At 39.6% G+C, this 12,801-nt stretch overlaps 1 protein-coding gene across 6 annotated transcripts in view; it reads right to left on the bottom strand.

The window, feature by feature from the left end:
• PPP2R3A (protein phosphatase 2 regulatory subunit B''alpha) overlaps positions 1 to 12,801 on the bottom strand; it is a 205,041-nt gene that overhangs the window by 174,254 nt on the left and 17,986 nt on the right. For 2 of the 6 annotated variants that reach the window (XM_045791819.2, XM_045791821.2), the window contains one exon: positions 246 to 398. The exons of 2 other annotated variants lie outside the window; for them this stretch is intronic. The gene's annotated coding sequence lies outside the window, so the exon portion shown is untranslated. Of the gene's footprint in view, positions 1 to 245; positions 432 to 12,801 lie in introns of those variants that run through there. 2 more of the 6 variants (XM_087870215.1, XM_087870216.1) reach the window with 1 other exon arrangement.

Raw genomic sequence — 12,801 nt, 5'->3', positions numbered from 1 at the left:
AGACCTGGAATATTTTATTTGTTGTGTTCACTTCAAAAACAGGTGAGAAAATAAATTAAGAAATTTCTTAGAAGGGAAGATATTTCTGATGCTCAAAGAAATTGTATGCATGAATATGAAAGAACAAATTAAAGTTTTAGGTTTAGGGCTAATGTCTTAATAATTAGATTAAAAGTAAGATAAGAACATCTCAGCAGCAGGCTTAATTTGAGCATATGGGAATTAGAAAGTGCTTAAAAATTTACCTTTATTTTTACTCCAGTGGAGGAAAGGAAACGTGGCTGAGGGGAAAAGCACCAGGTGGGCGGTCAGGAGCTCCTGGTCCCAGCTTTGCTTTGTACTGACCAGCTCAGTAAGTTGGTCAAGTTGCTTCCTTCACTGGGATTTGACCTTCTCTTCTAGAAAAAAAGGACAAAAGCTGGCTCTGGGATCTAGGAAATATGAGGAAAAACAAATGTTTTTTTCCTGTTTTGAATTAGGAAATAGCTATATTTTACTAAAAAGCTATTTTGTATTATTTGATGTAGGGAGAAGAACTGGCTACATAATTTTTTTTTTAAAGACTTTATTTATTTATTTGACGGAGAGAGAGACAGCCAGCGAGACAGGGAACACAAGCGGGGGAGTGGGAGAGGAAGAAGCAGGCTCCCAGCGGAAGAGCCTGATGTGGGGCTTGATCCCAGAACCCTGGGATCACGACCTGAGCCGAAGGCAGACACTTAAGGACTGAGCCACCCAGGCGCCCCCTGGCTACTAATTTTTAATGCAGGTAATTTGCAAAGCTACTGATTTCTCTGAGTAGTGGCTCTGAAAGGAAAATGTACAGGCTAAAGTTATACCTCTTTATAATTTTTGAAATTCTGTTATGTATTCTAAAACATCAACAATAGTTTTGTCTGTTGGTAGTATTTTAAGTTCCTTTAATTCAAATATTTTCCTTTTCTAAGGCTTTTTCTCATTTTGGAGGGGATCATATAAAAATCAAATCACATCCTACAAATAAAGATCATCTGACATTTTAGAAGAACATAAATTCAGTACAATTTGAGAGCCAGGTATTCTTCAAAATGAGGGAACTAAGAATTCAGTGATTTTGCCTCAAACAGCTTATAACATTAGTAGGCAGAGAAAGAAGATACCTAACCTTTATATCAAGAAAGGCATCTCAGAGAGGAAGACTGCCAAGCACAGTCCTAGAGCAGAGCAGAAGTAGTTGGCTACAGGAAGAAAGGGAAAAATGCCTTGTGGACAAAGGGAGCAAGGCGGGAAGTGGCATGACATGTCTGAGGAGCTACCAGGAGTTTGGTATTATTTCAGGGTCAAGTTTGAAGACAAGCTTCAAGGGTGAAGCTGAAGGGGTGGGGTAAAGGCAACAGAGCAACAGAGAGCCCTTGACAGGTTGAGGGAATGAAGGGACAAGGTCAGATTTACACTGTAGGCCTATCAGTTGGTGAAGCACTGGGGAGGACAGACTTGGAGAAGCAAGACCAAAGCTAGGTAGATCAGGAAGAAGACCTCTGCAGAGTCCTAAAGAGAAATCAGTGAGGCTATAAATGGGAGGCAGCTCAGAAGCTTAAATGACTAACCCATGATCACAAATCTCTAAGCAGGATCTGAAAATAAGTTTATCTTTAAATCCCATGCTTTTCTACATCCCTGTCCACGCACAAATTCTAGTCAAAGTTGACAAAAGATCTTAAATTCATTTTTATTAAGTAAATTATGGATCTTAAGAGATTTAATCATCAATGCATATTAAGTACCCCAAATGTTCAGTGCATTACAGAAAACAAAGCTCTTGTCTTGTAGGAACTTACGGGATAAAAGAAATAAGACAAAAAGAATAGATCGATTTATTCAGTGGGTATTTATTGAGGCACTCCTGGGCCCGGATGAAGATCACGTTCTAGTGATAGTTCCTTTTAGAACATAGTTTTTACATCTCCCTTTCCTTCCCTGACAAGTTACTTCTGGTATAAGTGAGCAGAGAGGCTCTTTAGAGCCAAGTGGGCAATTCTAGAAGATGACCAGGAATATGGAGTAAAATAAATAGAAGCAAGGGTTGGGGGCAACTTTGCTTGAATGGGGTGATAAGAGAACAGGAAAAATTCCAAAGGATGGAGTGGCTGGAAAAAAGCTGGGGAGGGGCCTGGAATTGCCTTCAATGCAATTTGGATTTGACAGATCAAAGTTGTTGCTTACTTTTTTAGCAACAGTTCTAATCTTTATAAAAGTAATGACTATAAAAATAAAACATACCTGCTGCAAAGAGAGAGAGAGAGAGGGTGCACACGATTAACACAAAGAGGGGGAAAAAAGGACACACCTAGAGGGAGTATCAATGTGAACATTTTTGTAAATGTCCTTTTTTGGCTTTAGACAGACATGAAGATTTTTATGAATTTTTTTGTTTTTTTAGAAATGAAAGTGAGACTTAATTATAGTCTATTACCTGTTTTTTCCACTTAATATACGGAAACATCTTTTTATAAAAACAAAAAGCTACATCATACATCTTTTTTACATTGTGTGGATATATCAAATTTACTTATTCAATTTTCTATTAAGGCACATTAGGCTGTATGATAAGTAAGGTACAGAAAGGAAGCAAGCAAATGATAAAATGGACTTTAGCTGTAGCAGCATTTTGAATATTCCAAAGGTGGAAAGAGATAAGACATATGGGAGCTCATGAGATTTTAGTGTTCCAGACATAAGATGAATAATGTCTGACTCTGGAATTCTTTGTGGATGAAAAATTTCCAAAAGGGGAACAACAACAAAAAAAGAGACTGAAACCCAACACACACTAAAAATGAAGTAATTTCAAATCTTCACATCTGCAGAACAGATAGAATGTCAAAGAAAGCACTCAGACAACTTAAAACAGTGGGTGGACTGCCAGTGAAAAACCTATTGCCATTCTAGTGGTCATCCACAACCACAGCTTTCCAAGGGGGTGACAGAGCCCTCCAAATTATACCCTAATGTACAGTGCACTGAGCCTTTCTTGTGAGATGCTAGGAGCCTTAAGATGTCATGTATTCTCTCTGGGCCTCCATTTCCTTGTGTTCAGGCAGGCTCTGTAAGTCGCAAACTATGCCTGTCAAAGTTCCCTCAGAAGCTGCCAATACTCGGCATTTCCTACTGCAACCAGAATAGCTCTGCTTTCATCTGTTTTATATATTGGATCTCCAAAAGATATTTTATTTGAAAGAAAAAAAAAAGGAGTTCCACAGCTAAAAAATACACTTAGAATCACAGGATTAAAGAAACATAACATTCAGGGCACCTGGTTGGCACAGTCAGTTAGGTGTCCAACTCTTGGTCTCAGCTCAGGTCATGAGATGGAGCTCTGTGTTGCGCTCCCCGCTCAGTGTGGAGTCTGCTTGGGTTTCTCTCTCCTTCTCCCTCCCCCTTGCTCGCTCTCTCTCTCTAAAATAAATAAATAAATCTTTAAAAAAAAAAAACTTTCAAAGCTTTTAACAAACTTCCCGAAGATTTAAATCATGAACAAAGTCTTGTTGACAAATTAGACTTGTTTGTTTGGTATGTTACGTTCTTGCATGAGGTCATAAACAGTCGATATTCTGGCTATTCAAGAGTTATGTGTCACAGAAATAACTGACTTCCCTTGTCGACTGAATCATAATGAATTCTCATATCGTATCATTAAAAAAAAAAGAAACATAACATTCACCCTTCAGATTATGTATTAATCACAAATGTAAAAATGTAAATTGATAATGGGGGGATGTGAAAGTTATCACCTTAACACCCTAGTTAACACAGCATCACTAACTGTGGGACAAAGAGATAGTATGTACCTCTCTCAATACGATGCAATGTGAAGATCAAAGTATCACTTAACGGAGTTTTCTTGCCAAAAATATTTAGCTTTAACTAACCTTTTAGATCTAATGTCAGGGAAATATAGGCAGTAGAGAAATATGTTACTACCATGAGGAAATGAGAAATTCAAGATATGGATCATTTTAAAGACAGTTGGCCTGGTCTCTTCAATGAATCAGTATGATGAGAGAAAAAGTACAGGTGTGGAGATGAGTTGGGAGAAAAGGAGGTGGAAGAAACACCAACTACAAAGGGTCTGAGGTGGGAGCATATATTGACTGTTTTAATAAGAGTGAGAATGCCACTGTGACTAGGCTCTGACTTTTGCTAGGTGAGATGGGGGAGCTACTGAAGAACTCTGAGCAGAAAACTGACATGATCTGACTTACTTTTTAACAAGATCATTCTAGTTGGTTACTCTGATAGGAACAGACTACCGGGGACAGGAGAGAAAGCAGGGACACCAAAAAGGGGGCAAATATGCCTGGGATAATCCAGGCAAAACACGATGCTCGTTTGGACCGGGTGGTAGCAGGGGAAGAGTGAGAAACAGATTCTGGATATAATATGAAACAAGAGTCAATGGAACAGATGTGTGGGCTTTGTGGAAAAGAGGGAGGTCAAGATGAGTTTATAAGTTGATTTTAAAAACTGTTGCTTTGTTTTTGCTTGAACAACTAGAAGAAGAATGACATCAATCGAGACTGCGAAGACTACAGAAAGAACAGATTTGTTGGTAGGAGAAGGAGTGGTGGTGGCAAGGTTAGTAGCTCAGTTTGGGATATTACTTTTGACATGCCTGTCAGACACTCAGGTAAAGATATGCAGAATGCTGTTGGGGAATCAAGTGTAGACTTTAGGGAAGTGATTTGGGCTGATGCAAATTTGAGTCACATTTAAAGCCTTGAGACTAGAGGAGATGATTAAGGGATGGAATACAGAAAGAAAAGAGAAAAAATATACAGAAATATTTATTTTATAATAAATCATATTCTGTAAGATTCTATAGAATTCTGTGTTTTATATAGAAATATAGAAAGAAACATCCAAAGGCTGAGCCCTAGGGCACTCAAACATGCAGAGCAGTACTATACAATGGATGATGAAATATTTATATACCTGTGCCATTCAATAGGTAGTCACTATCCACATGTGGCTACTGAGCACTTGAAATATGTCTAATGCAACCGAATAATCGAAAATTTAATTTAAATAGCTACATGTAGCTAGTGGCTACAGTACTGGGTAGTGCAGACCTAGAGTTTAGGGAAGTGATGAGGAATCAGCAGAGAAGACTAAAAAGAAGTGGCCAGAGAGGGAGGGTTCATGGGGCTCTCATGTTTTTGCATATGTTACAAGTGAGGCACTGACTATCTTGACAGTCAGTGATATGATATTAGAAGCCAAGTGAAGATGGATTTTCAAGGAGGAGTGATCAATTCTGCTCCTGAATGTTAAGTCAGACAATTGAGAAATGACAGATATGGACATCATTAGTAACTGGTAAGAGCAGTTTTAATGGAACTGTGGGGGCAGAAATCTACCTGGCTTGGGTAAAAAGAAGAAATGCAAAGAGAAAAACTAGCAACAAAGTATAGACAATTCTTTTAAGTTTTGCCCTGAAGTTTAAATGAAATAAGACACAGGAGAAAGTGGTGTCCATGAAGATTATTTTGTGTGTTTTTTAAAAGATTTATTTATTTATTTGAGAGAGAGAGAGAGAGAGTACAAGCAGGGTGAGGGGCAGGGGGAGAAGCAGACTCCCTACTGAGCATGGAGCCAGATGTAGGGCTTGATCCCAGGACCCTGGGTCATGACCTGAGCCGAAGGCAGATGCTTAACCAACTGAGCCACCCAGGTGCCCGACAAGGATTATTTTGAAAAGGAGAGAAATAAAAGCATATTTTCTCATGTATAAGACAGTGATTAAGAAGAGGGGAAAACTGACATGAGAGAAAGAATTATGAGGCACTTAGAAAGGCAGATTCTTTCACAGCGATGGGAGAGAGAGAAGACGAATACCACTGCAGGTAGTGGGCTGCTGGAGTGCTAAAAGCCTGTGAAAGCTTTTTTTTTTTCCCTGCTTCTTTTTTGAAACAGGAAGCAAGGTCATCAGTTGAAAGTGACGAATGGGGAGGAGATGGTGAAGACATGAAGAGACTGAAGACATGCAACAGTCATTTAGGAGGAGATGAAACAGAAAATGACTGGAAATTCAGTATGATTGCCAGGCAACATTATGGGTCCACTTGAAGCTATGATCATTAATTGAATGCAAGCTCAGCAGCATGATTTTACAGGCATGGACTAGGCAAAGAATTGGATTTAATCAGCGCTGTAGTTTAGCCAGGCAAGCTTGCTGAAGTGAGAGAAAGGCAAAGGAATTAAGGATGTATGCAAGGGACAGATGATAATAACTGATGATGGAATCTAAGCCTCTACCCTATCTCCTGGAATCTTAACCCTTCCACTGAGCCCTGTGGGACTCGTGGGTAGATAGCAACAAAAACCTCCTATCCTAGACCTCTTCTTGAAAGGCTTCCTTTTTCCTTCTTATTTAAACTGAAACTGGACTCTGGGCTTTCCCCTGAGGATGCTGCTTTCCTTGTAGCCCTCTCAGATGAGGACTCTTTTTTTCTTCCATGCCCTTCAAACATGGGGCCTGCTAAGTGCCCTTCTGCTTCCTCATTGTAACTTCCAGTGCATTCTCCCTCCACCCTCTCCCCAAATCTCCTGCTTTGAGTCATGTATCATTAGGCTCTACCACCCACTATCCTTCCTTATTGTGGTATTTAAGTCTCCCTTTCATTCCTTGATGAGTTTAGCTTTTGGCTCCCTGTCACTCCAATACTATTTCTGTTATATTCTAATTGATTTCTACACCAAATAGATAATCCATTTGATATCCTGGCCTCTTAGTTTCTTGACCTTTCCTCCACAATTATAAATTTGTTGATACTGTTTTCTACCCTGTTTCAGCCACTTTTTCCCATGGTCATAACTTAAGCCTTTAGAACATCTAAAAGTATTTTAATAACCATACACCTGAAGGAGTATCTTTTACCAAAAATTTACTCTGAGTTCAGGGTAAGACCAACACTCTGCAGGCCCCCACTGACAGAGTTGAGGGCATGGTCATACATCAGGCACAAGACCACCTCTGCAGCAATTCATGCTACCATTAACAACACGTAAGGAGGAGTGCAAGAAAGGAAGAACTAGGTATGCTTCCTCTTTTTTGGCCTCTTATCTTGGATTTGTATTCCTTAGATGAGAGAGAGAGGGATGTGTGAAGGGTTGGGGTAGAGGCAGATGCATGCTGCTATGCTGATTGACCCTTCTTATACTGGGTTCTCAAAGGGAAGATTAATATTATTACATTATCATTTTTAAAGTACTTTCTACGCCAGGCATTATTTCTTTTTTTTTTTTTTTAAAGATTTTATTTATTTATTTGACAGAGATAGAGACAGCCAGTGAGAGAGGGAACACAAGCAGGGGGAGTGGGAGAGAAAGAAGCAGGCTCATAGCAGAGGAGCCTGATGTGGGGCTCGATCCCGTAATGCCGGGATCACGCCCTGAGCCGAAGGCAGACGCCCAACCGCTGTGCCACCCAGGCGCCCCTTCCAGGCATTATTTCTTATGCCAACACTGACGTTAATGTCATCTCCATTCCACAGATGAAGAAACCAAGGCTAAGAGAAGTTAAAATGGAAAAACTGATCTAGGCCCAGGTTTCTTAAATATTAAAGCCCCTCTGTCCTATACCACATCTATATCAAGACTAAAGGAGCTGGGCTGGTCAATACCCGAGTCCCTGCCATAATCCCAGATTTTCCAGTTTCTAGGAAAAGTATTATCTCGAAATCTTAGTAGGCATTAAGAAGAAGAAAGGAAGGAAAAGAAGGGAGGGAAGGAAGGAAAAAACATACAGAATACTGAAGTTACTGTGGTAACCTGAATAGAAAAAACAAGGGTTTTTTTAGCCCTAATTTTGTTTTTTAGAAAGCTTGAAAACCAAATAAATTTATTAGCGAGTGATGAAATTGTGACACATAAAATAGGCATATAAAGGAAAATCATAACAGATAGTTAGTGGAGTAAAATTTAGAGTCAGACTCATAAAACCAATGAATAACATTAATGCTACCTATCTGAACTTCAGACTATAAGTATATTACCAGACTATAAGTATATTACTATAAGTATATTACCAAACTTTATAAGCATAATTAAGACAATGAGCTTGTTCAACAATAAAACTAAGACATAATTAAAAGCATATTCACTAAAAGCATCATATCCAGAAACAGAATTATATACAAGACATGCCATAATGCCACAAATAAGGCATTTTTTTTTTTTCAGAACAAGTGACCTGTGAGATTAAATCAACAGGAGGGAAATGGAAAATGCAGAAGATTCTAAATGTGGAAGAGCTGCAAATATCAGGGCAAGAAAAAAAAATTTAACTTAACAGAGGAATAAAATAGATTTGATTTGGAGAAAACACATGAATACAAAGACACAGTGCACAGATTCTCTGAACAGAAGAATTGTGGAAATAATTTCCATTTACTCATAAAGTATTTATTAGGCATTTATAGCACTGCTATAGTTTCTCAGGAAAGAGATGATAGGATTTGGGTGGCAGTGTGATAAATCAGGAATGAAGCAGAGATGAGTCAGAAAGCCACTGCAATTTACTCATCCTCATCTCCGCCACATGTAGTCAGTGCACAGCACAAAAGAGGATGCAACAATATTTTCTTAACGTATGAACTGTCAGATGCTGTGGAGTGCCCCAAAATTCAACTGGGGCAGGGGAACAGGGAAAAACCCCAATGGAAATTCTCCAGGTAAAAAGGATACACAGATTCTTTTGAGCTGACAACTTTCAGTTTTTACATACATTCCTTCGGGTCGCACAAGTGTCCCTCAACAGAACCCACTGCTCCCCCATTTCTTAGTTTTTGTCCTGGATACACTTTGGGAACTTATTTCTTGGCTCCAATGATACCGTCCAAATAATCAACCTTGACATATCTTAGTGATACGTCTTATCACAAATAAAATCATTAACTCATTCTTGCACTGATTCAATGAATCTCTGAGCTTGCCCACTTGGAAGAGCTCATAAAGCGCTGCCTGCCTACAAGTCAGTTTCAAGCAAAAAGCTGTAGTCCTGTGGGTTCATGAGTAGTACCTAAATAAACAAACACCCTTGAGGCACAAGTCTGAATCACCATCTCTAGTGGGGTTCTAAGGCTATAATTTCAGCAGAAAGTTTTTCATTCAGTATCATGATAGGAGTGTTGGGGCAGGGATGGGGGAGCTGGGAAAGAGGATACTGAGATCAGATGGTAAAGCAAAGCTGAGAGCAAGGTTCAACTGCAGGAAGCCAAAGAGAGACATAATAGGAGTCCAAACCAAAAGTCCAAAAGCAGGTATGGAGGTTGAACAGAGAGTCAGAAATTTGAGAGCAGGAGGGCTGAAGATAAACAGAGAGCCATCTGCTATAATAGAGCAAGTGAGGTTATTCATGACTTGCTTTTTATTTGCTGGTCATACATATGGTATGTCAGACTGAGCTGACAAGTCCAAGTCTAGGGTGAAGAAAGCTACCAATCCTGCCTCATCAACTTGTCATTTGGCCTCAAGTATCCTGAGGAGTATGATAAGACCCCTGAGACATTCCCAAAGTTCTTTATTCAGCTGACATTCTGCATGTAGGACTGAGGGATCCCTGTATCCTGCAGATGAGGCCAAGCAAGGGTTTGCTCTTAATTACTTATTGCACAGACAACCCGACTGCCCAGTACATACACAATCAAAATACACTATTGGGGCATTTTACAGGTATCTTGGTAGGTGTTTAGAAGTCCATAAGAGTGGAACGGCTATCTGCCATAAATGTAGGCCATATCTGGAACATAAACTCATTCAGTAAGGCCTGTCAACCCAATCTCCAAAATCTCTCTCAATTTTCACTTTCTCACTGCTGGAACCTGGTCCAAATGATCATCTCTCACCTTCACTACTGTGATGGCCTTTGCCTGGTCTCTGCTTCCACTCTTGCCTTTCCAGACTCCAATCATTCTCTAAACAGCACAAGAGTCATAAAAATCAGGGTGAATTGCTCTCCTGTTTAAAATGCTTCACTTTGAACAAAACTCCTTCACCACAGCCTGATATAGCTCCAGAATCTGCCTACCATTTCCCCAACTTCATCTTGAACTGCCTAGCCTTTTCTCAGTTCCTCCAATAGCCTGTTCCTCACCTTTGACCAAGTTCATCTCATTACTCTCTACTCCATTATCCAGTTTACTGTCTGTATAACACCTATCATTACCTGAAACCGTTTTACTGTTTACACATACCGTATTCTCCTTGCAATAGACCGAACACTCCACAAAAGCAAGGACCTTGTTGCCTTGTTCACCACTGTCTCTCAACACCATAACAGTGTCCGGCATAGAGAAAGCACTTAATGAGGAAGACAAGGAAGAAGGGGGGAGGTAATTTGTTAATATGCTACCATTTCTGTTTCCTTGGCCAAGAGCTGGACTAGGAAAAAAGTCACCTTTTATAACCAGTTTAAGGAGGGACTGATTCAATTCATGCTATCTAGGATGAAGTAGCCCTCTTGGACATTTCTGATAACTGCTCAGCTTAATCTTGCATTTTACCTGATGAAAAGGTTTAGCATATACTTTGAACCTAGGACTAACACTCCTGGCCTCCATCACACATGCCCTAGTACTGAGAGGCAACGTACAAAAGACAGTCCACTAGAACTACATGACCCAGCACTCCCTCCCAACATACACACTCAGAAAGACAGCCAACAAGAGGCTCAATTATGCTCATACTACAGCTAGGCAAGTTCTTTTAAAAAGTCTACACATCAAATAGATCTCTAGCTCACCAATAAGGAGGGCCCTGACTCACCAGTAAGGAGGGCCCTGGATCACCATGATCTCCAAACTTAGCTAACCTACATCCAAATCCTTGGAGAATGCATTCCTGCATAGGTATTTGCTTACCCAAGCATTTCAGAACATTTTGTCAACCAGGCCTTGGAAAAGCTACACATTCATACTGATAACTGAAGACCATTACAAATTTCTGCTGGTAGCGCTGTCACTCAGTATACCTACCTCCAGTGGTGCTTCTCCTATGAATGCCCTTGCTACTACGCTCCTATGCTAAGCATGAAGGGGTCAAGACAAACCAATCCCCACTATATGGGACTAGGACATTACAGTGGTTAACAAGTTAGGTGATATGAACGGAAATTAAAAGGGATCCCCAGTTTTGTTTGTCATTCGCCAAAATAGACTTCTATCATGACTGTAGCCAGGTCATGGGCTTTGGCCCAAGGTATATCTTGACAGTCATTATAGTACCGGTATTACGGAAATGTTTGATTATATTCCTCAAGTTAGTCATTTACTGCATCTCATCTCCTAAAATTCCCATTCTTATTGGGTAGGAATCATCTGCAAAGATTACTGGCGTAACAAAGCTGCCTAGGGCTACAGAATGGGCAGTTGTTCATGTTGTAGAGTGGCCTAATCTACCTTTCGTATTACACTGCTGCCATTCTTTTCTTGGAGGGACAGACATTTTACACTCCCTCCCCCTTTTTTTTTCCCAGAGCTCAGGGAACCAATTAATTCCTTTGTAAACAAGTCTTCTCTCTTACATAACTAAACAAGAGATGTCCCTGTTTCTTAGAGATCTGCCTTGTCTACAGGCTCAATGGGGGCAACTCTATGCATCATACACTTTCCATTCCTGGTTAAATTTAGTTGGGACACTGATTAAGGCAGACCAATTACATTTTCTCTCCTGGGGACTTGCATCTGAAGCACTGAAACACCGTCATTGGCTAAGAGCTGTAGGTCTTAAAGGTCCTACAGGTTTGATGACTAAGGCCACTGTTTTGGGGCATCCATGATAAGCAAAATGGCAGGAGAAGCTGGTGTTAAGTAGAGCAGACATAATACAGAGAGAAGAGAGACAAGCATGTTTCGTTTCCATCATGGCTCGCTGTACTCAATAAAACTGGAGTGAACTGATATACTCACTGTGTATTTTTACTACAATCTTTTACTTGTATATCTTTAACTGGATATTTATTCCTTAAAACCAATTTCTCTGACATGCAAAAATACATCTTCATCCTTCATTTTTCTTTCGGCTCTTGCTTTCATAATACTTTACTTCCTTCCATAACTTAGTCACTCTCTTCATTAAATCTGTAGCCAAAAAAACCTCCATCATATGTAAATGAACACTTAACATGGTTTTTAGCTGCTCAGAATCTTTTGAACATTCTAATCTTTGATTATAATGAAGGAAGGCAGCTGAGCAATAAACATACCCATCTGCCCACTCTTAAGACCAAAGCCACAACATGGATTGAAAGGGGGAAATTATTACCCTCTTGAAAGTGAGCAGCAATCCTGTGCTCTTCATTTAAAGGGCCTCATAATATACACCCTGTCCCTCTACACCCTTTTCCAGGCTGGCCATTCTGAATCCAGGCCCAATCTGACATCAATCAGCACAATTTCAGTGATCAGGTCTACAGTGGAGATCAGTGCTTCCCAACAGTTTTTTATTAATGAACTTTAAAAAGTAATACGGCAAACCTTAGTAATTTTTAAAAATCACTTAAAAAATCTGTATGACACGTGGTAAAGCAAATTTAAGTAAAAACATTCTATCTTAGATCAACATATTACTAAAGATTTGTTATAAAGTTCACACAGCAAAGTCTTTAATTATATTGATAATATCTAAGGATAAATTTTGACTTCTACTCACTGATGAACTGTTTGATCATGTTAAGAAAATCATATGTTGTCCAATGAAATTATCAAGAAGTTAAAAGATGGACTTCCAACCAACCAAATGTATTAAATTAAAAGATGGGGACTT

Source organism: Ursus americanus, chromosome 20 (genome assembly GCF_024610735.1).
Source record: "Ursus americanus isolate L20-20 chromosome 20, mUrsAme1.1.p, whole genome shotgun sequence".
Taxonomy (NCBI): domain Eukaryota; kingdom Metazoa; phylum Chordata; class Mammalia; order Carnivora; family Ursidae; genus Ursus; species Ursus americanus.
Note: the sequence above shows the minus strand (reverse complement) of the source record. Positions and strands in the feature narration are given on the sequence as shown.